Source organism: Ambystoma mexicanum, chromosome 5q (genome assembly GCF_040938575.1).
Source record: "Ambystoma mexicanum isolate Mex_15411 chromosome 5q, UKY_AmexF1_1, whole genome shotgun sequence".
Classification (NCBI taxonomy): Eukaryota; Metazoa; Chordata; class Amphibia; order Caudata; family Ambystomatidae; genus Ambystoma; species Ambystoma mexicanum.
This window is the reverse complement of record NC_090933.1, coordinates 1,251,426,636-1,251,445,382: the sequence shown is the minus strand read 5'-3', so window position 1 is coordinate 1,251,445,382 and position 18,747 is coordinate 1,251,426,636. Positions and strand designations below refer to the sequence as shown.

At 47.7% G+C, this 18,747-nt stretch overlaps 1 protein-coding gene and 1 pseudogene across 2 annotated transcripts in view; one reads left to right on the top strand and one right to left on the bottom strand.

Annotated features, from left to right (window-relative positions):
* Positions 1 to 18,747, top strand: part of ZC3H3 (zinc finger CCCH-type containing 3) — a 2,515,563-nt gene that overhangs the window by 343,073 nt on the left and 2,153,743 nt on the right. The window lies entirely within an intron of this gene.
* On the bottom strand, positions 4,399 to 4,576 carry LOC138499003 (U2 spliceosomal RNA; annotated as a pseudogene).

Sequence of the window (18,747 nt, the reverse complement as noted above, 5' to 3'; positions counted from 1 at the left end):
TGTCCTCTATATGCTGTTTGAACTGCTTGGAGCCATCAGGACCTGTAGCCAAACCCATATGGTACAGAGTTTAAGCTTACTCTTTTGATACATACTGCGACATTGCACAGCACCCAAGAGGGCTGCCATGTGTGGGGAGTATGGAGAAGGCAGTGTTTAATTTGTGCACAGATGAAATTTGAATCACCAGTCTAACCAAGACGATAACCCAGCACAAACCTATACAGGGCAGACAACCTCTTTACCACGGCCTATCCAAGAACTGACCAGCCCATGACCCTAAATGGGCATCAACTGAATACAATTGCCTTGAAAAGGACTCTAGAGGTCAAAACACGTGTCGGCTGACCACACAAGACTGTCTTCTTTACCCCAAGGAAAAACCAATTTGTTTTCACACAAACAATCGTGTGGATATTCATCTTTTCTATAAAAGCCAAGGTATCCAGGACTCTGCCTACTACTCATTACTAAAGGAGGTGAGGGCACCACCTCCACCAATCTGTGACCTTGCTGCTAACTAACCAACTCACCCCATCTCAGGGCGTAGCGCTGGAAGTATTCAACACAAGGGCCCACCCCTTTCCTTGTTCTTACTGATGTAGTAGTCGTTCAGGGTACGTCTTTTCTTCGCTGATGGTGTTGTTCTTGCCTGCTCTTCCATTTCTGTGCCCTCTGGGGCCGGCATGGCTGTAGTGATGCCATCTTGTCAGCCTTCCTCTCTTCTTCCTCTTTCTTGTGCATTTCTTCCCCTTGGCCTTCATCTCTTTTCCTTTCCCTCTGCTCCTTTCCGTTCGTCTCTGCCAGCCGGTTACGTGCCCTCCTCAATCTGCACTTCCTGGACCAGAGATCTGCCCTCGCTGCTGCTGCCATCACGGTCTCACTCTCCTCTCTGGGTCACCTCTGCAACTTGGTCTCAGACATACTCTTTCCTGACGGGCTTTAGAAGACCTGGTGACGTTTTTTTCGATTTGATGTTCCTCCCTCGTATTCCTCATCTTTTGATATATCCATATTCAGCTTTAGCTGTCTCCGAATAACATTTCTGCAGGGGGCGCTGCATATCTATGCCAGTAGACGCTGTGTCCCTCGAGGACCGATGTTGATGTCACCACTGGTACATATAGTGATTGCAGCGACTATTGGCTTCAGTTTCGTTTTGATGCGTTCCCTCAATACTTTATGGTGTTGCCTTGTGTAAGACAGTAGCCTACCCCAAAAGAACGTAAAGTGTAACTTGGAAATTCTACTGCGGGATAGGTTGGGAGAGGCGATGAGGAAAACATGGGTGGAACATCCAATCGCAAGAATGTTACCAGGGGGTAAGTAACTTTTTCTTCAAATGGATTGCGTCATCCCACGTATTCCTCATCTTGATATACTCCCAAAGAGTAGGGAGTAAGAATGTAGGAGTTCCTTATGGGCTGGTATGAACAGAATGTAACATTGCCTTCCCAAATCTTCCTTCCTGACCTGAGGAATAGTCCAGACAATAATGCTTTGTAAAAGTATGAACGGAGGAGCATGTGGCCGCCGCACAAATATCTTGAATTGGGACTCCTCCTGTAAAGCAGAGGATGTAGCCATGTCCCTGGTCTATTGAGCCCTCCGACCCTCAGGAGAATATTTTCCAGCTAGTCTATAACACTCAGAAATGCCTAAAATAATCCACCTAGACAGGGTCTGTTTTGTCACTGCCATCCCCAATTTATGGCCTGTATAACCAATGAACAGTTGAACATTCTGTTACAATTTCGATATTCTAGAAATATAAAAGCTAAGTGCTTGCCTTCTGTGAAGCCTGTGCAATCTCTCTTCCTCCTTTCCAGGAGGAGAAGGTTGATAAAAAGAAGGTAGTGCAATTTTCTGTTTTAAATGAAAATTAGACACCATTTTTGATAAAAATGTCCTTAAAGAAAATTGTATAAGGATGCTTGCAAGACAAGGCTTGAAGTTCACTCACCCTACGGGCTGATGTAAGAGCAACTAAAATAATGCTTTTGTAGGCTAACAACCTTAAAGCACAAGAATGAAGTGGTTCAAAGGGAGTACACATGAGACATTTCAGAACCAAATTAAGATCCCAAACTGGAACCTGAAATCGGACCGAGTGGCATTTTGAAGAGATCTTCTTCAGATGAGTGCTTACAAATTGACAGCGCTGCCAGATATCCCTTAATTGCGGCAACCTGGAGCCCTAGAATAGCCAGATATAACGAGAACACCATAGGTGTACTGCACAGAAAAGGGTACACATTCTTGCCCCTGCACCAGCTGCAGAACTTGTTCCAATGGCAGCGGTATAAGGATTTTGTTGCTGGCCTTCTGGCCGAAAGCAAAACTTTCATAATATCATCTGGAAAGTCCCAATCCTTATATCTCAACCTCTCAGAAACCATGCATGAAGGTTGAGTGTCTTGACCTCTGGATGGAGAATCTGACCTTCCTCCCACGTGAGAAGATCCTCTTTGCGGAAGACGTATTGGAGGGCAGATGGACATGTCCAGAAGGTCTGGGTACCACGTCCTCCTGGCCCAATCCGGTGCAATTAGGATCATGGATTTCCCAAACTTTCTCAACCTCCTGATGACTTGAGGAATGATGGGGACTGGAGGGAACACGTACAGTAGTGGTAAATCCCAGTCCACTACGATTGCATCCCCTATTTCTCCTCTTCGGGGAAATTCCTTGGAGTAGAATAGTTCGTACTTCCGGTTGAAACTGGCCGCAAACAGATCTACTTGAGGGGTTCCCCAAAGAGTGAAGATCTCTTGAAGGACTTATTGAGCTAGTTTCCACTCGTGGAAGACTGTGCTCTGCATGTTCAGAGCGTCCGCCGTCATGTTCACCTCTCCGGCTAGGTGACCTGCTGGGAGATTCCCTCTTGAATTGCCCAGAACCAGAGCTGCATCGCCTCTCTGCACAGTGGAAGTGATCCTACGCCTCCTCTCTTGTTGAGGTAGCACATGGCCACTGTGTTGTACAGAGGGCAGAAAGTCCTTCAACACTAGTCTGATCGCCCTCAGCTCCAAAAGATTGATGTGTAGTTTGGACTCCAAAGGAGACCAACGAACACTGACTGTCAGATCGTTAGCGTTGCCTCCCCACCCCATGAGCGAGGCATTCATAACTACTGCTATCTTCAGCCATGGTTGCCAAAAAGGTTTTCCCTTCAGAATATTGTTCTTGCAGGCCCTCCACAGGAGATCCTGTGCATTCCTGTTTGGAACCTGAAGGAAGTCTGTCATCCTGCCCGAGAATTGAGTCCAGTGTGTCCTGAGAGGCCATTGGAGGGATCTCATTCTCAGGTGAGCCTGTGGCACCAGGAAAATGCAGGATGCCACGAGGCTGGGCAACCTCAAAAAGTTAAAGGTCAGAAGATGCTGGGCACTCCGAAATTTGATCAAATCTTTAGCCGGTATGTGCGTTGAACCCTTCATTGTCGAAGGTGTAGAAGATTTTGCCATTGAAGGGGGTAGTTTCTCAACTTTAAAGGACGTTCGAAGGTTCTCAAGGAGTTTTCTCATGGACCCCCATGCTCAAGGGCACACAGGATTTGTTCATTGCCTTTTCTTTGTTGGGTTTTCCCTCGACAGGGGCATGGCACCTACTCTTCTGCTACGGGGGAGTTGGGGCCACATTTTCGAAGACTTGAAGCATTTTGTGACTGAATCTCTCCCATTCAGCCGGTGAAGCTGATTTCGTCTGGCAGGTTACCCGTTTAGGGGTGGAACTCGAAGAGGACAGCGACCTGTGATGCCGTTTCTTCATTCGTCATGAAGACGAGTGGTGAGACCCACTCCTGGATCGAGAACGCCCTTTTAGTCTTCTTCCAAGGAGGAGAGTCACCCCTCGACTTGTCGATGGATCACTTTTTCAACGGAATCGTTGAAGGGGATTTATGTGACTTACCTGCAGTTAACTTCCCTTTACGTTCTTTAGGCGCTTTCACGGTCATTGAAAGGCAGGATCCACACTCTGATCGAATCCCAAACACCACAGACCCATCCGATGGAGGTCTGTAAGGGACATCTTGGCCCCGCAGTGATGGCGTTTTTTAAACCCCGATTTTGGAGTTGATGATGCTGACGAAGATGCCATTATTCACTCGATAGGTTTCTCGAAGGAGCGTGCTGCTCTTCTGAAGCAATAGCTCTTGCAGAAAACCGGAACTGAAGCTAATGGTCGTTGCATGTGCTGTATGTACCAGTGGTGACGTCGACATCGGGACGGAGGCCCTCGATGGACATTGAGTCGACCTGCATCGATGTGCAGCACCCCCAGCTGAAAATGTTTTCCAAGGCAGCTAAAGCTGAATATTGATATATCAAAAGATGAGGAATTCGTGGAAGGACACAATCCATTTGAAAGTGTGTTATGGCTTGCAAGCAACAAAGCATGGGGCCCAGTCTTAAAAAGCAGAGTACATGCGTGGAATCTGGGAAAGTATTAGAAAAATATACACTTTTTCAGCATAAATCCACTTATGCACCAGAATGATCACCAGTGCCTATAATATCAATTCTGAAAAGAACAGATACTACACTTGATCTTAGCCACAAGGCCAAGAAGCGAGCAACATCTATCAGAACTGAGGCCGTATTGGCCCTCCCCACATACTATGGGAGGAATTTGTTTGAGGACAAGAGTGTAGTTTGTCCTGAACTGATGTCCCATATGGCCGGGGGCTCATACCAGATGGGGGAGTCCGGCAGCTGATTTAAAGGCATTGCACGGGCCACGGCACACTTTGTGGGCAAGAGTACTTGCTCACGAAAAGTACTGGCAGGAACCTCAAGGGTACTGGACAGTCACAAGCTTTCTTTCACTGCTCAGGCTAGAGGCCTTGGAAATATTGGGGTGGCAATGGGGGGTTTGTATGTCCTTCAAGTCCAAAAACGCTGCATTTGTAGTTGATTGGGCTGTAAAGTATGAAAAAGAAAAATGACTTCGAAATAAATTGTGACGAAGCAAAGTAAAAGTAGAAGTAAAGTGTGAAGAAGTAAAGTAAAGGTTAGTGAAATGACTTAGAAATAAATTGTGACGAAGCAAAGTAAAAGTAGAAGTAAAGTTTGAAGAAGTAAAGTAACGGTTAGTGTGACCAAGTAAAGTAATTTGGGAATTAGACAAGTGTAAAAAGTAAAGTATTTTTTTTTTAAAGTGATGTAAACGTGTTGGGAAAGAAGGTTAGAAGTTAATAGATTGGGGAGCCTCTGCCCCTCTGTTAAGAATAAGTTATCCTGCATGTTGGGTGCACTGAAAACTCCAGACCAACGCAGATCCCAAGGGTGTGACGTTGTTACGGATCACCTTTAAGTTAACTCCTACCAAAAATTAAGTTTTCTGTGGCATTTATTTCACGTTCAAGCTAGTATGACTTTGATTGCATGAAGGGCACGGGGGATGGGCACAATGGGAGAAGGGGGCAGGTGAAAGGACGGGAATGTATTTGAGTAGATCAGTGTTGCTTGTCGCAGGGATTCGGTTCGTCTGACAGTGCTATGTAAATGCAAAACTCCCAGCTCACACACGCAAGGAAGACACAAACCGAAAACGAAGATGACTAGAGCTTGATCTGCTGACTGTGGGCGAAGTGGGCGGGAGCACTTGGGAGCGGTGTTCTACTACTTTTCTTTTATTACATTTTACCATTCCTATACTTTTATTTTAGAAATTAACTGTTCCGGAATGGTTTCGCTTTAAAATAAAAGTGCAGGAAGAAGTTGAAACTTGCACTTCAGTGTATTGCACTGAACATTCCCTTACACAGCAGGTAGATTGGTTCAGGTGTTTGTTTTGCGAGTGGGAGGGGGCTTGGCGATGGAATTTGTGGGGAGCAGGGAAGGCAAGCAGGGGGCATAGTTCCACTACTTCTTTTCGTACACTTTGACCACTGGCTGTCAAACTCAATCTCAATAAACGCTGTAAACTGGTCGCCCCTGGCCTGCTGCCCTTGCCTATCCCTTCCTAATAAAGCTGAAGACATCAAGCACTGCCTAATTCCCGACTTCTCCGATTCCCTGCCAGCCAGGGCTGGGGTGTGAGAGGTAATTAAGCACAGCGCCCATAATATGAGTTCTGATGAATCTTTCATCAATCGGCTGAAGGCTCTTCTGCTGGAACCTGAGGCGCCTCTACCCAAGCTGACTTAGTGTAGGTATTTGGCTTGGATAGCTTGCTTTGATATCCTCGGAAAAGGAGAGCCAACGTGACTCTGCCCTGGTGTCCAGCGGGCTTTTCAACTGGCCGAAGACACCGTCATGGCCCCTGCATTGGTTGTGTTAATCCCTGCCTTACATGAAAACACTTATGGAGGAAGTTGTTTTCAGTATCTAGATGGAGATGACCCTGTCCTGAAGTGGCCCTGCCGGTTCGGATTAATAGCAGAGATGAATAGGATGCCACAGGAAAATGGCCACCAATGGGGGAAAGAGTGAGAAGGTATCCTCAAAAAACCCTGGTCTTGCTAGAGCCTGGAAGAAGAACCACTGCGAGGTAAATGGCAGCAAACATGGAGGACTGGAGGATGCGACGAGAAGGGACAGTGGAACAGCCCGGCCATCTTGTAGCAGCAGCAACACTAATAGCATCCACCACGTTGACCATCCTTGAACAGTAGCAGCGACATCCTACCAGGCAGCATCCGCAGAAGCCACAAAATCCGTGGACGGTTCACATTGCTGGGACTCTTTGCAGCCGTGTAGGACCTTGACATACTGGAGTATATAGTACCCCGCTGACACTGATACCCCTGAGCGCCAAGCTGGTCTCGGTCCTGGAGGCACTCCGCTGGTCCCAACCTCCAGGCATGGCCAGTAGAAGGTCAAGTGCAGATTCCCGCTTGTCTTGCACCCTAGCTGCAGTTCCTTTTTGTAAGCTTGTCTTGTGGGAGTGGGACTCCTTCATCTAACGACCCTGTCCTGTCGACTGAAAACCTTTTATGCTCCATCCGCAAGATCTACAAAAGCTAATTTCGTGGCAGTCAGGAAAACTTGCAGTAGTGGTAGTAGAAATGTTTTATTAAGTGTAATCTTGTCCCAGTAAACCAAACCAGTTTCAGGGCGCTAAATGGACAGCATAACAGACATAACTAACATACACATAAAATCAACACTTGTACAGAACAACAGTGTCAAGAAAAAAGAATGGATACAGTGCGAATCCTTAATTATCCATCAGGTAAGACAAAGACTAGTTACGTGTTCCGTCCTAGTGAAATAGGGTGGCTACTCCACAACAAGCTACCTTTTACTTTGTGTCTTGCCTCATATGAAACCTATATTCTTTTAACTTTACTTCTCCGCTACAGCACAAGGTGCACCTGCATAGGTACCAGTCAATTGAATATTGTAGTGCTGATCCATTTTTTTCTTTTATTTGTGATTTTGGTTGTGAAGTTCAACCTTTCACAATTGAACATGTGCTGATCCATTAATTATGTTCCAAATGTGAAGCAAAGCTTGGATTTGTTTCCCCATCGCAAGCCAGCCTCATGGTGCAAAGGCAGCTGAAATGCGTTCCAATTTTTTCATGGAAAAATAGGCTCAGTTTTAAGCCCCTTATAACTTGGCGAGTAGTTTTCTACCAAGACGAAAGAGTGGCCAATACTTACGAGAAATCCTTCTCATATTAAATAAGCGAAAGGGAACGGTTTTCGTACCGGGCACGACTTGAGGCGCAAAAGTCGTCTGGTGACCACAGCGCCTGGGGTCTTGCCAAGGTGATGTAGTGAATGAGAAGGCAGTGGCTCTTCTGACGGGCGGCCCAGTAACAGGACCCCGACATTGTCCCCATTAAGGCGTACACAGGTATCCTGCATGCAGCGCTCCTCGCCACTTTTCGGGCATGCATTTGCTGCCTCTATGTCCCTTAACACGCTTCTCAAGACGTTACCTTTTTTCCTCTTCTTCCTCGCTCCCTCTGTCCTGCTAATCTACCCTCCTGCTCTGCCGACTTGGTTGCCCTCAGAGTCCTTTAGGGCACCAGGCCCCTCCCTGCCAGTCCTCCTGCACTGGCATCTGGCCTATCTCGCACTTCCTGGCTGGGACCGCACCCTGTAGGCCCTGCCCTCCCTCGCACTTAACTCAGAGCCCCTATGCACTTCCGCCCTGCACCCTCTCCCCTGCATTTCTCTTTGACGCACGTGCAAGGCCTAGTAGGATCGTGTTTCTTGTCTTGTCCCCGGTTTCCCATCCCTCCCTTGTCTTGTTGCGCCTAGAAACACGTGTGTATTGGAGTATTATAAATGCCAAATCAATCGATCAATTAGAATGCGTGTGCCACCTGCATAGCCTTGGCATAGCAGACCAAAGTGCTCCATCACCAGTGCCCATGGGAGCATATAGATATTCAAAAGCAGAGCACGAGGAGCCCTGTGGCACTCCAGTAGTCCTACAATGAGCAGGTGAGATAACATTACCCAGCAGGCCATGCCAAGGCTCGTTCTTTCATTCTCATAATATGCTTCAGGTGGTGGAAGGAATGGGTCTGCAACCTGCGGCTTTCCAGGTGTCTTGAGCTACAATTCCCATGGCCCATCACCACCGACTCTAGTGGCTAGGGTTGTTGGGAGTTGTAGTCATAAACCCTCTGGACAGGCAAAGGTTGCAGACCGATGCTCTAGGGTGTCAAAAGCAGCCTACTAGAAACTAGATCTCCAGACAGTGCTGCAGGTTCGCTTCTATCTTTCAGCTCAGGAAGCATCTCCCGCAACAGAACAGGGGGCGCTCACCTCCTTAGAGGACGAAAGCCCCGCTGACCATTCAGTCAAAAGGCAATCCCTTGCGAGTGATGAAGGCCACTGATGCGGAGCCTCAGCCGCTGTTAACATTGTTTGGCAATGAAGCCTGCTTTTGAAATAGGCAGATGGCATTCTGGCTTAAGAGGGTTCCTAAATCTCCTTGTAATGAAGCAATCACAACGGGCATTGGCAAAGCCAGCTGCATTGCCGTTTATGCAGGTCTAGGATAGGCATTTACCACTCACTGCCATAGTACATGCTCTAAACCTAAACCAGGGTCTTTAAGTGAAACTGTTGCCGAAGGAGTGCCAAGCCAAAGAGTCGGGCAAACCTCTTAGAATGGGTGGCTGGGTTCTCATGTGCAATTTTTCATGTGCAGAGATACACCTCACAATCAAATAATTGTTAATGTTAAAGGATATTTGTACCACGCACTATCACCACCGGAGTGGTCCCCTAGCGCTTTTGTTGTATTGTAGCCTGGTTACTACCAAACATGGCCAAGACTTCATAGAGGAGGCGAGGCCAGAGGTCATTCCCACTTGCTGTTCTGGACCTTGCTGACACCGTAGTCACATAGCCGAAGAGAAGTGGGGAGTCCAGTGTAATGTCATTCATGGCTCATATAGAAAGTGGACCGCGGGCATACGCGAACTGCAGCCGTGCTACTGCAAAGGACAGGCGGCGGTCTCAGTTTGGTTTCTCTGCATTGCCTCTTGGTGCACAGTCATTGGCGTTACTGCCAGTACGAGAAGTGGGCAATGCCGGAGAAGGCATGCAGCCCGGGCGGGTAACGGTGGAGACTGTGGAGCTGTCATTCCCTTCCAATGCCAGCACGATGTCCAGTCAGAGTTTCAGATTGTGCATTCTTGTAGCCTAGCGTTGAGAATGAACGGGGAATGGGATTCCTTACTGATGCCTCGCCCCACCTGTCACTGTTTGGGGGGGGGGGGAGTTCCATATACACTTAAGCATCCATGGAAGCGCAATGACAGCAACACATTCAGAGATGTTTGGCTCCTACCCCAGACTGCAAGTGAATGCTGGAATGCACAGTCCTGGGTCAATAGAGGTGAGGCAGAAAAGACCCGTGGTGGTCCCTATCTCGCGGACCACCTTCCTACACTCTTTCGTCTCCAGCTTTACCATGACTGTGCAGTGCCCCTCCACTCTTCCCACCCCTCGTGAGGCCTATGACTGCACTTTGCCAATGACCACCTTTACACATATTTGAATCCTCACAGTTGACATTCACTTGTCTCCTAAAAGTAGCGCTCATCTCGTAGAAAGCCGCCCCCCCCCTCACTGTGTCCCAATACTGACAGCAAACGAAAAGGTGAATTGAATACTCGAGGAACTGCGCCCGAGTACTCTTTGCCTCGAAGTGGCCAGTGAGCGGTCAACTAAATGGCCATACCGCTCCCGTAGGAACCACCCCAGATGCATCTGAAGGTCACCTCGTGACTGGCACTAGCCACCTCCAAACTATACTTCTACAAACTATTTTTTTTTTTTAAAGTACAAGATTTATTTCGCTAAACAAATATGTGGTTATGCGCAAAGCTGCTTACCTGCGGGTTACACAACATGAGAATGTTACAGGTCGACTACGCAAAGGTCCTCTTTCTGTGTCTACTAGTTGTCATTTTCTAGTCCCATCCAATTGGAATCAAACCCCGTTTAAAAATGTTTATTGGCAGTAATCACAAAAAATGACAACATGGTATTTAAATAAAACTCACTTTCTTGTTAGATTAAATATTTAAACCAGGGACTTTTAATTATGAAAATGTCGAAAAGGTTCTCCCCGAGGATATTAGTGTAAGTCTCCCCGGACCCCTTCTACTACTTAACATCCCAACAGGAAGCGTTTTATATCCCTACCACAGGATATATTTACATTTTTTTAAAGCGCTCCCACAGCCCGCGGGCATTAAGGCGCTGTTACATAAATAGTTTGTTTTTTGTTTCTTTAGTTGCGTAATTGTTTTTTTTTTGTGTTTCTTAGTTGCGTATTTATAAACACCCAGAGGTTTCTAAGTGCAGACCGGGATCGAACCTGTGTTGCTTCGTGTCGCCTTGCTTCCAAGGCACACACGTTGCCACTGAGCTATCCCCAGGATGTTAGGATTCACACAGGGAGGTCCTAGTCCTCCCCCACCCCCACCATATTCCTCCAGATGAAACCTCTCTGGGATGGCTTGGGAATGCGTATCTGGGAAATCTGACCCGTGTCTCTCATTTTGCACAGTCCCCTTTTGAAGGTCGGTATTTGGACTGAATTAAGTACCCACAAAGATTCCTTTTGTAATGCTTATTCACGCAAGTGTTACGTGTCCCGCGGGTTTCTTTGCAATCGTACTACACAGCCCATGCGCATTATGACTAAGGCTTCCGGTTTAATGGTATTCATGTTTTGCCTTTTCCGTTTGTATTTATCCATATTTATTTTTGGGCATTTTTTCTGTATTTATCCACAGTTATTTTTTTGTCATATAAAAAGATAATTCGCAACCAGTATTTTTCTGCATTTATTCTATTTATAAAATGCATTTATTAAAGCACACATGCAGCCATATTGGAAAGAAATGCTAGCTCATTTTTCCCATAAAAAGCAGCTGCTCCCGTGACGGCTGCTGCCTTAAAATATATGCTGTCAGAAATTTGAAGAACTTTAATGCTATTTTTATTCAACTTTTATACCCTCCCTGCTGCCAATCTGCAATATGATTGGCCTGCGATGTATGAGTGACATCATAGAGAACCAGACAGAAAGACCTGTTTTTCCAGTCTTTTCGCTGCATTTTTATAAATACAGACAGAAAGCAGATTGATTTCCGTCTGTATTTATGTGTAAAAAATCAGCAAAAACGGAAAACTGGAAGCCTTAATTATGTCCTACCATGGCGCAGTCATCACTGCACGTACGCTCCCCCATAGGGTTATCGTCCTGCAGTCAGGGGAGCAGACTTTTGATTTACCCTTTGTGCTGGTGGGCAGATCTTTAGGAAGGAACTACCATTGAAAGTATAGGAATTTTACTGCAGTTGGCGTTTCCTGGTGGGTGCCCTGGCTCTTAAGACCCGCGTACACGGCGTCCCTGCTTGCAGTGACTTTTGGCAGTTGAATAGAGAGACTGGTGGGCTGCGACTAATTACAGCCAACAGATACAATGTTAGTAAGATGATACCTGCTTCCACTAATTTACCCCGCCCTCCAGCCCCCATCTGAAATGTGAAAAGTGACGAGGCCAGTAACCCGAGCCGCTGTCACCACTTTCCCTTCGGGGCAGGCGAGTGACATGCAGGGCGTGCAGTCACCTGTGCAGCGTCCTGATGAAGAGTGTTTGTTGAAAAGTGGCTGAAACACGATCCCCTTGTTTATCACTTTGCAGCCCTCGCCTGGCCATCTTAGATAAACAGGTGCCTGGGTTTTTATTGGTGAGCACTGTATATGATCGTCTAAACTGAAGGGCACACTCCAAAACTCGAAGGGACCCGGGAAGTAGATTCAAAACAGGAAATGGGTCCCTCCAGGGATTTCTATTTATTTTATGCATTGGGTATTTATATTGCACCTATCCACAAGTGTTTCAAGGATTGATTTTAAACAGAAATACATTCACATCATCTCATTGGTGCTGGTATTTGCAATGGTTGACACACATTTTACTCCTTCTTACCAAATATAGCCAAGTCAGGAATTATGGCACAATTTATGTAATAGCCAGGGTATGGTCTCATTGCTGTTTGCCTTGCATATTGCACGCATTTATTTACTTTTTCGTTCTGTAAAAAAGCCAGCATGTATTCAAGAAAACCGGTTGCTCAGTCACAGCAGCATGAATTGACGTAACACATCACTATAAACAGAAAACTCATATAAATAACCTCTACAGCAGTGCAATGTGTGCAAGCCAGGCAGGGGAAAAAGAACCCTCCATTTTACAGCAATAAAACCCTGATGTTATTTCACAAGCTTCCTGACTGTCTAACTACTACTCGGGGGGGGGGGGGGGCACTGTACAAGCCCCAGCCCATGTGAGGCAATAACCATGCGCAGTGGGCTGTGCCTCCCATATTCAAAGAGACAGAGTTTCTCAGGTCAACTTCTGTGTAATTAGAGAATCAGCCATGACATCATTTTAGCCTGAGAAAAAATAATGTTATATTATGCCACATACTGCCTCCATACCACCTCACGACCCCCTCTCTCTGCCTCCTGCATAGCCTCTGCAACCAGACACTCACTGACCACCCAACCCAGCCATAAATCCCTGCATACACTATCTTTAACTGACCCCGATCAATCTACACATCTCTCCACCATCCTGATTCATGCTTGGTTGTGATCTATTTGAGGACCCCTTCCACGTAGCCCCAATGTCGAAGCCTGTGACGCCAAAAGCGTTGAAGTCATTGACACCGTCAGCGTCAAAGACATAGATGCTGTTCTCGTAGAAACCTTCAATTCTATCGAAGGAAATGGAAAAAACGTTAACCCGCTCCCCAGAAAGGATTTTTTGAAGTCCTAATCTTCCATATGTGAGGGACATGAGATATCCGACCAGGATACACTGCCCTTTGGACTCAAGTTTCGAACACCTAATGTTCCTGAGGCCCTAATTTCGGAGGAATCTAGAATGAAGGACCTCTGTGAAAATGTACAATCAGCAAGTGGCATTGATAAATGTGTTGCCCTTTATTTTTGTGAGGAGAGCAAATTGGTATCCGGTGTAGGCACTTAGAGTAAAGTGCCTGACTTTGCCTGACCCGATTAACGGGACATGTCCAGTATGATGTGAGAGAGTTAGTCTGGTTACTCTGTCACCTTCTTACTCGGCCCAGTGTTTGTGTAAAAGGGGGTGGGGGTTGGGACTTCGGAAAATCCTAAAATATAGGTTGAGGGAAAATTAATACTGCATCTCACCATCGGCTATCTCACCCCCACTCTACGAAGACCCCTCACCCAGGTGATCCTGCCGAACTGGTCCACCCCCAGGAACTGGATCCAAAAGCGATGGTCCGGCCACTTGGATGACTAGTCCCTGAGGACTAGCGGGTGAGATACCATTTGGTGTCTCACACATGTTAATGTCTAGAGTAATTGAATTCTTGGAATGGGGCAGGCCAGCTCCTCCTTTAGAACTGGACGATCTTACTGATATTTTAGATAAAGGACCACAAAAGAACCCTGTATTTACCTTTACACATTTTCTTGCAAGAGAGGGTTAAGGCAAATTGGGAGGCACCGGATACATGTCCGGCTGTCAACAAGAATCTCACCAAAAAATACAGGCCTTCCAGTGGTGATCCGAAGTACTTATCTAGACACCCGAGACCGGAAAGCTTGGTGGTCCAAGCTGCAACTTCCACATCAAAGCAAGCAATATACCCCACCATACCGCCAGATAGACGATAAGCGTTTCGACACAATGGCGAAAAAGGTGTTCTCAGCCCGGAGTATGGCCCTGAAATTAGCCAATGACACTTGTGCACTTGCAATGTTCTCGGTTCACCTAGTGGGACTGTATTGCTATCACTGATAGTCACTAGCTGTACTGGTGGTGATGGCAGCTTGGGCTCTTGGCCCTAAGGGCCTGTCCACTTTAGTCACTAGCAGCACTGGTGGTGATGGCAGCTTGGGGCCTTAGCCCTAGGGATCTGTCAATAATAGTGACTAGCAGTACTGGAGGTGATGGTAGCCGGGGGTAAAAGCCATAGGGTTCTGTAAATAATAGTGACTAGCAGTACTGGAGGTGATGGTAGCCGGGGGTAAAAGCTATAGGGTTCTGTAAATAATAGTGACTAGCAGTACTGGAGGTGATGGTAGCCGGGGGTAAAAGCCCTAGGGTTCTGCCAATAATAGTCACTAGCAGTACTGGTGGTGATGGTAGCCTGGGGTATAAGCCCTAGGGTTCTGTCAATATTAGTCACTAGCAGTACTGGTGGGTATGATAACTGGGAGTGTTGACTCGAGGGTTCAATCAATAATAGTCACTAGCAGCACTCGTGGTGATGGTAGCCTGGGGACTTAGCCCTAGAGGTCTGTCCACTGTAGTCACTAGCAGTACTGGTGGTGATGGTAGCCTGGGGTATAAGCCCTAGGGTTCTGTCAATAATAGTCACTAGCAGTACTGGTGGGTATGATAACTGGGAGTGTTGACTCGAGGGTTCAATCAATAATAGTCACTAGCAGCACTCGTGGTGATGGTAGCCTGGGGACTTGGCCCTAGAGGTCTGTCCACTGTAGTCACTAGCAGTACTGGTGGTGATGGTAGCCTGGGGACTTAGCCCTAGGGGTCTGTCCACTGTAGTCACTAGCAGTACTGGTGGTGATGGGAGCTTGGGGCCTTAGCCCTAGGGGTCTGTCCACTTTAGTCACTAGCAGTACTGGTGGTGATGGTAGCCTGGGGACTTAGCCATAGGGGTCTGTCCACTGTAGTCACTAGCAGTACTGATGGTGATGGGAGCTTGGGGCCTTAGCCCTAGGGGTCTGTCCACTTTAGTCACTAGCAGCACTGGTGGTGATGGGAGCTTGGGGTCTTGGCCCTAGGGGTCTGTCCACTTTAGTCACTAGCAGCACTGGTGGTGATGGTAGCCTGGGGACTTAGCCCTAGGGGTTTGTCCACTGTAGTCACTAGCAGCACTGTTGGCGATGGTAGCCTGGGGACTTAGCCCTAGGGGTCTGTCCACTGTAGTCACTAGCAGCACTGGTGGTGATGGGAGCTTGGGGTCTTGGCCCTAGGGGTCTGTCCACTGTAGTCACTAGCAGCACTGGTGGTGATGGTAGCGTGGGGACATAGCCCTAGGGGTCTGTCCACTGTAGTCACTAGCAGGACTGGTGGTGATGGTAGCCTGGGGACTTAGCCCTAGTGGTCTGTCCACTTTAGTCACTAGCAGCACTGGTGGTGATGGGAGCTTGGCGTCTTGGCCCTAGGGGTCTGGCCACTATAGTCACTAGCAGTACTGGTGGTGATGGTAGCCTGGGGACCTAGCCCTAGGAGTCTGGCCACTATAGTCACTAGCAGTACTGGTGGTGATGGGAGCCTGGGGACTTAGCCCTAGGGGTCTGTCCACTTTAGTCACTAGCAGTACTGGTGGTGATGGGAGCTTGGGGTCTTGGCCCTGGGGGTCTGTCCACTTTAGTCACTAGGTGCACTGGTGGTGATGGGAGCCTGGGGACTTAGCCCTAGGGGTCTGTCCACTTTAGTCACTAGCAGTACTGGTGGTGATGGTAGCCTGGGGACCTAGCCCTAGGAGTCTGGTCACTATAGTCACTAGCAGTACTGGTGGTGATGGGAGCCTGGGGACTTAGCCCTAGGGGTCTGTCCACTTTAGTCACTAGCAGTACTGGTGGTGATGGGAGCCTGGGGTCTTGGCCCTAGGGGTCTGTCCGCGCAGTACTGGTGGTGATGGGAGCCTGGGGTCTTGGCCCTACAGTTCTGTCAATGATGGGCACGTGCGCCACTGGTGAGGGTAGTCACTGTGGATCGTGGCATTGTGTTAAGGTATGATATTGGAAACACTGATGCTATTTTTGGCTAACGTACGGAATCGATGCTCACTGGTGGCACGTTCACACTCCACCAATAGGAAGCTCTCATGTGTGCCTGTTGGTTAGCCTATGTTTGTGGATGCGTGTCCCCGTACTACTAGCGCTCGTAGTGTGCTGTGCAGTGGCAGGCTGGCAGCGTGTGCCTTCTGCAGCACAGCCTCGGGCCTCCTTTCACAGTGCCATTCCTTTCCGTCTCCCCGCCCAGTTGGACGCTTTACTCATTCCTTTACTGGACGGGGTCAGCCTGGAGCTAAGGCCAGGCCATTAGATAGTTGCACTAACATTACTCTACTGATAATCTTTAAAAATAGCAGAGGGTGATGCCTTCGGACGGAGCCAGCTAAATGGGGAAGAGGCCGGGCCATGTGCAGAGCTGTTGACACTCAGACATGTTCTTACCCTCTCAGCCGTAGCATTCTTTATCCTTTTCAGAAGCTCCCCGGTGTTTTGCTGCCACCCGTTGCCCCAGCTGTCCTCTCTTCCAATGACGGGGACGCGCCGCCACATTCTAATGACGCTGTGCCTTTCTTTTATCCCGACTTCCTAAATGGGAGCAAAGATTGATTGTCAAGGTATTCCCTAGGTCTGGGAGAAATCTCACATTTGCCTCATGTTAACGGCCAGCACAGTTCAGGAGGGGAGCGGGTGTTGTTTCATCGGAGCCTGATCTGATTTGCGAATCATTTTTAGTATAGCTTTTTTGTTTTTGTTTATTTCTTCAGTTCGGTCATGAGCAGTGCTTTAAATGAGCCGAGGAAGTGCCCCGCACGCTGCGAAAATTGTGCCTAAAACGGGGCCCTGCCGAGGCTCCCTAAACTCCCCCGCTAGCCCCAGCCTCCTAGATGCGTGCAAACAACCACTTCGGGCTTTAGTAAAAAAAAAAGCACAACTTTTCATGGTGTCACCGTGCTGACTTGCTAAGGCCCACCTTTCATTAGAGATGCAGGGGTGACGATCTATGAATCTCTACTGAAAAGGGTGCCTGACAGTGGGTCAGCGCCTCAAGTAAGAGGCAGCAATTAACCCTACCTGACTGCAACCCTTTTGCAAAATTGAGCTGGGGCTCTTATGGGCCGGTGGCCTAACGGGCAGCATTCAAGTGAGATACGTGTTGCCTCTTAATTGTGGCATTGACCCCCTGCCAGCCAAGGCCCCTAAGATCCCTGGCTCAAATTTGAAGGCCACTTAAAGCACTGGTCATGGGTCAACTCATTTGTGCTCCTGGGTGGAGCTCATTTTGGGAAACTGGGGCAGTTTCACTGATTGCTAGGTCTACTTGAAAAATTCAGACCCTATCCATGTTCTTTCAACAACCATGCTGTTCATTCTTGCCCTCCACATTCTGGGAGATGCCCAAATGGGTAACCTGCCCAGTCGGTACCAACCACAAATAACCTCGATTTTCATATCGACACCGTCCTGCATCCAGCTACACCAAAGGGTTCTGCATCTGCCTTTCCACTATTCGACAAACACACCCCGACACCCTTTCTTACAGAGCCATACGCAGCGATGCCAACATTATTGGCAGAAGAGCACTTTATAAGACCACTTTACACTTACATACATACAAGCAACATCGCTGGGGTTCTCAGTACCAGTGTGTAAATGTTTAATTAGCCATGTAAACTATTAATTGAGCCAGCTGTTATGTTTTAAACAGAATTAGATCGCACACGGCAATATGTGCATGAAGAGCAACCAGCAGTCTATAATCTCATAGACAAAAGTTCTTGCGTTGAAACCCAACGACAAACGAACATAATTCAAAACCCACGAGCAGATGGCTACTGATTCTGCAGACTGTTTGTGGAGGGTGTTGGTTGGTTGGTAACCAGCTCGTTCCGGCACAAGTGCCACCCTTCGAACAGAGCACCTTCCTTGGAATGTTGCAAGACCATTCCTTGAGTCCAGTTTGAGCAATGACATAATCCCTGCGGCAAGCAAGCAGTCATTAGCAGGTTCTTTCTTACGCAGTTGGTGGAGGGCGACTGTGCGTCTTGGGATTCTGCTCATTCCTGGGTATTTTCTCATGCTCCCAACAGTAACAGGTGGGGCATTGGCAGGGAGGGGCTAGAATTAGAGTCCAGATCATTCAGCGCCTGCCTATGGAGGCCTGAGCTCTGGAATCCACTTACAGGATTGTTTCTGAAGGTTTTCCTTAACGCAAGAGGCCAGCATTGACATACACGATTAGGGTAGGTTGTTTTTCCGTATGTGGCATAGCTTACAATGTCTAGATCAATTTGTCTATATTTAAAGGAGATCTTCCAAAACAGATCTGGATTGACGTATCCACATTTTTTAGTGATGCTTTTGATGGGTTTCGCAGTGTGGCCAGGGTAGCTCATGGTCCTGTTTATTGGTTGTGATGTGATGGTGGGCATGGAGATTCTGCCATCTCACAATTAAACAAATCTACATCTAGCATCACCTGATGCTGTCAAATA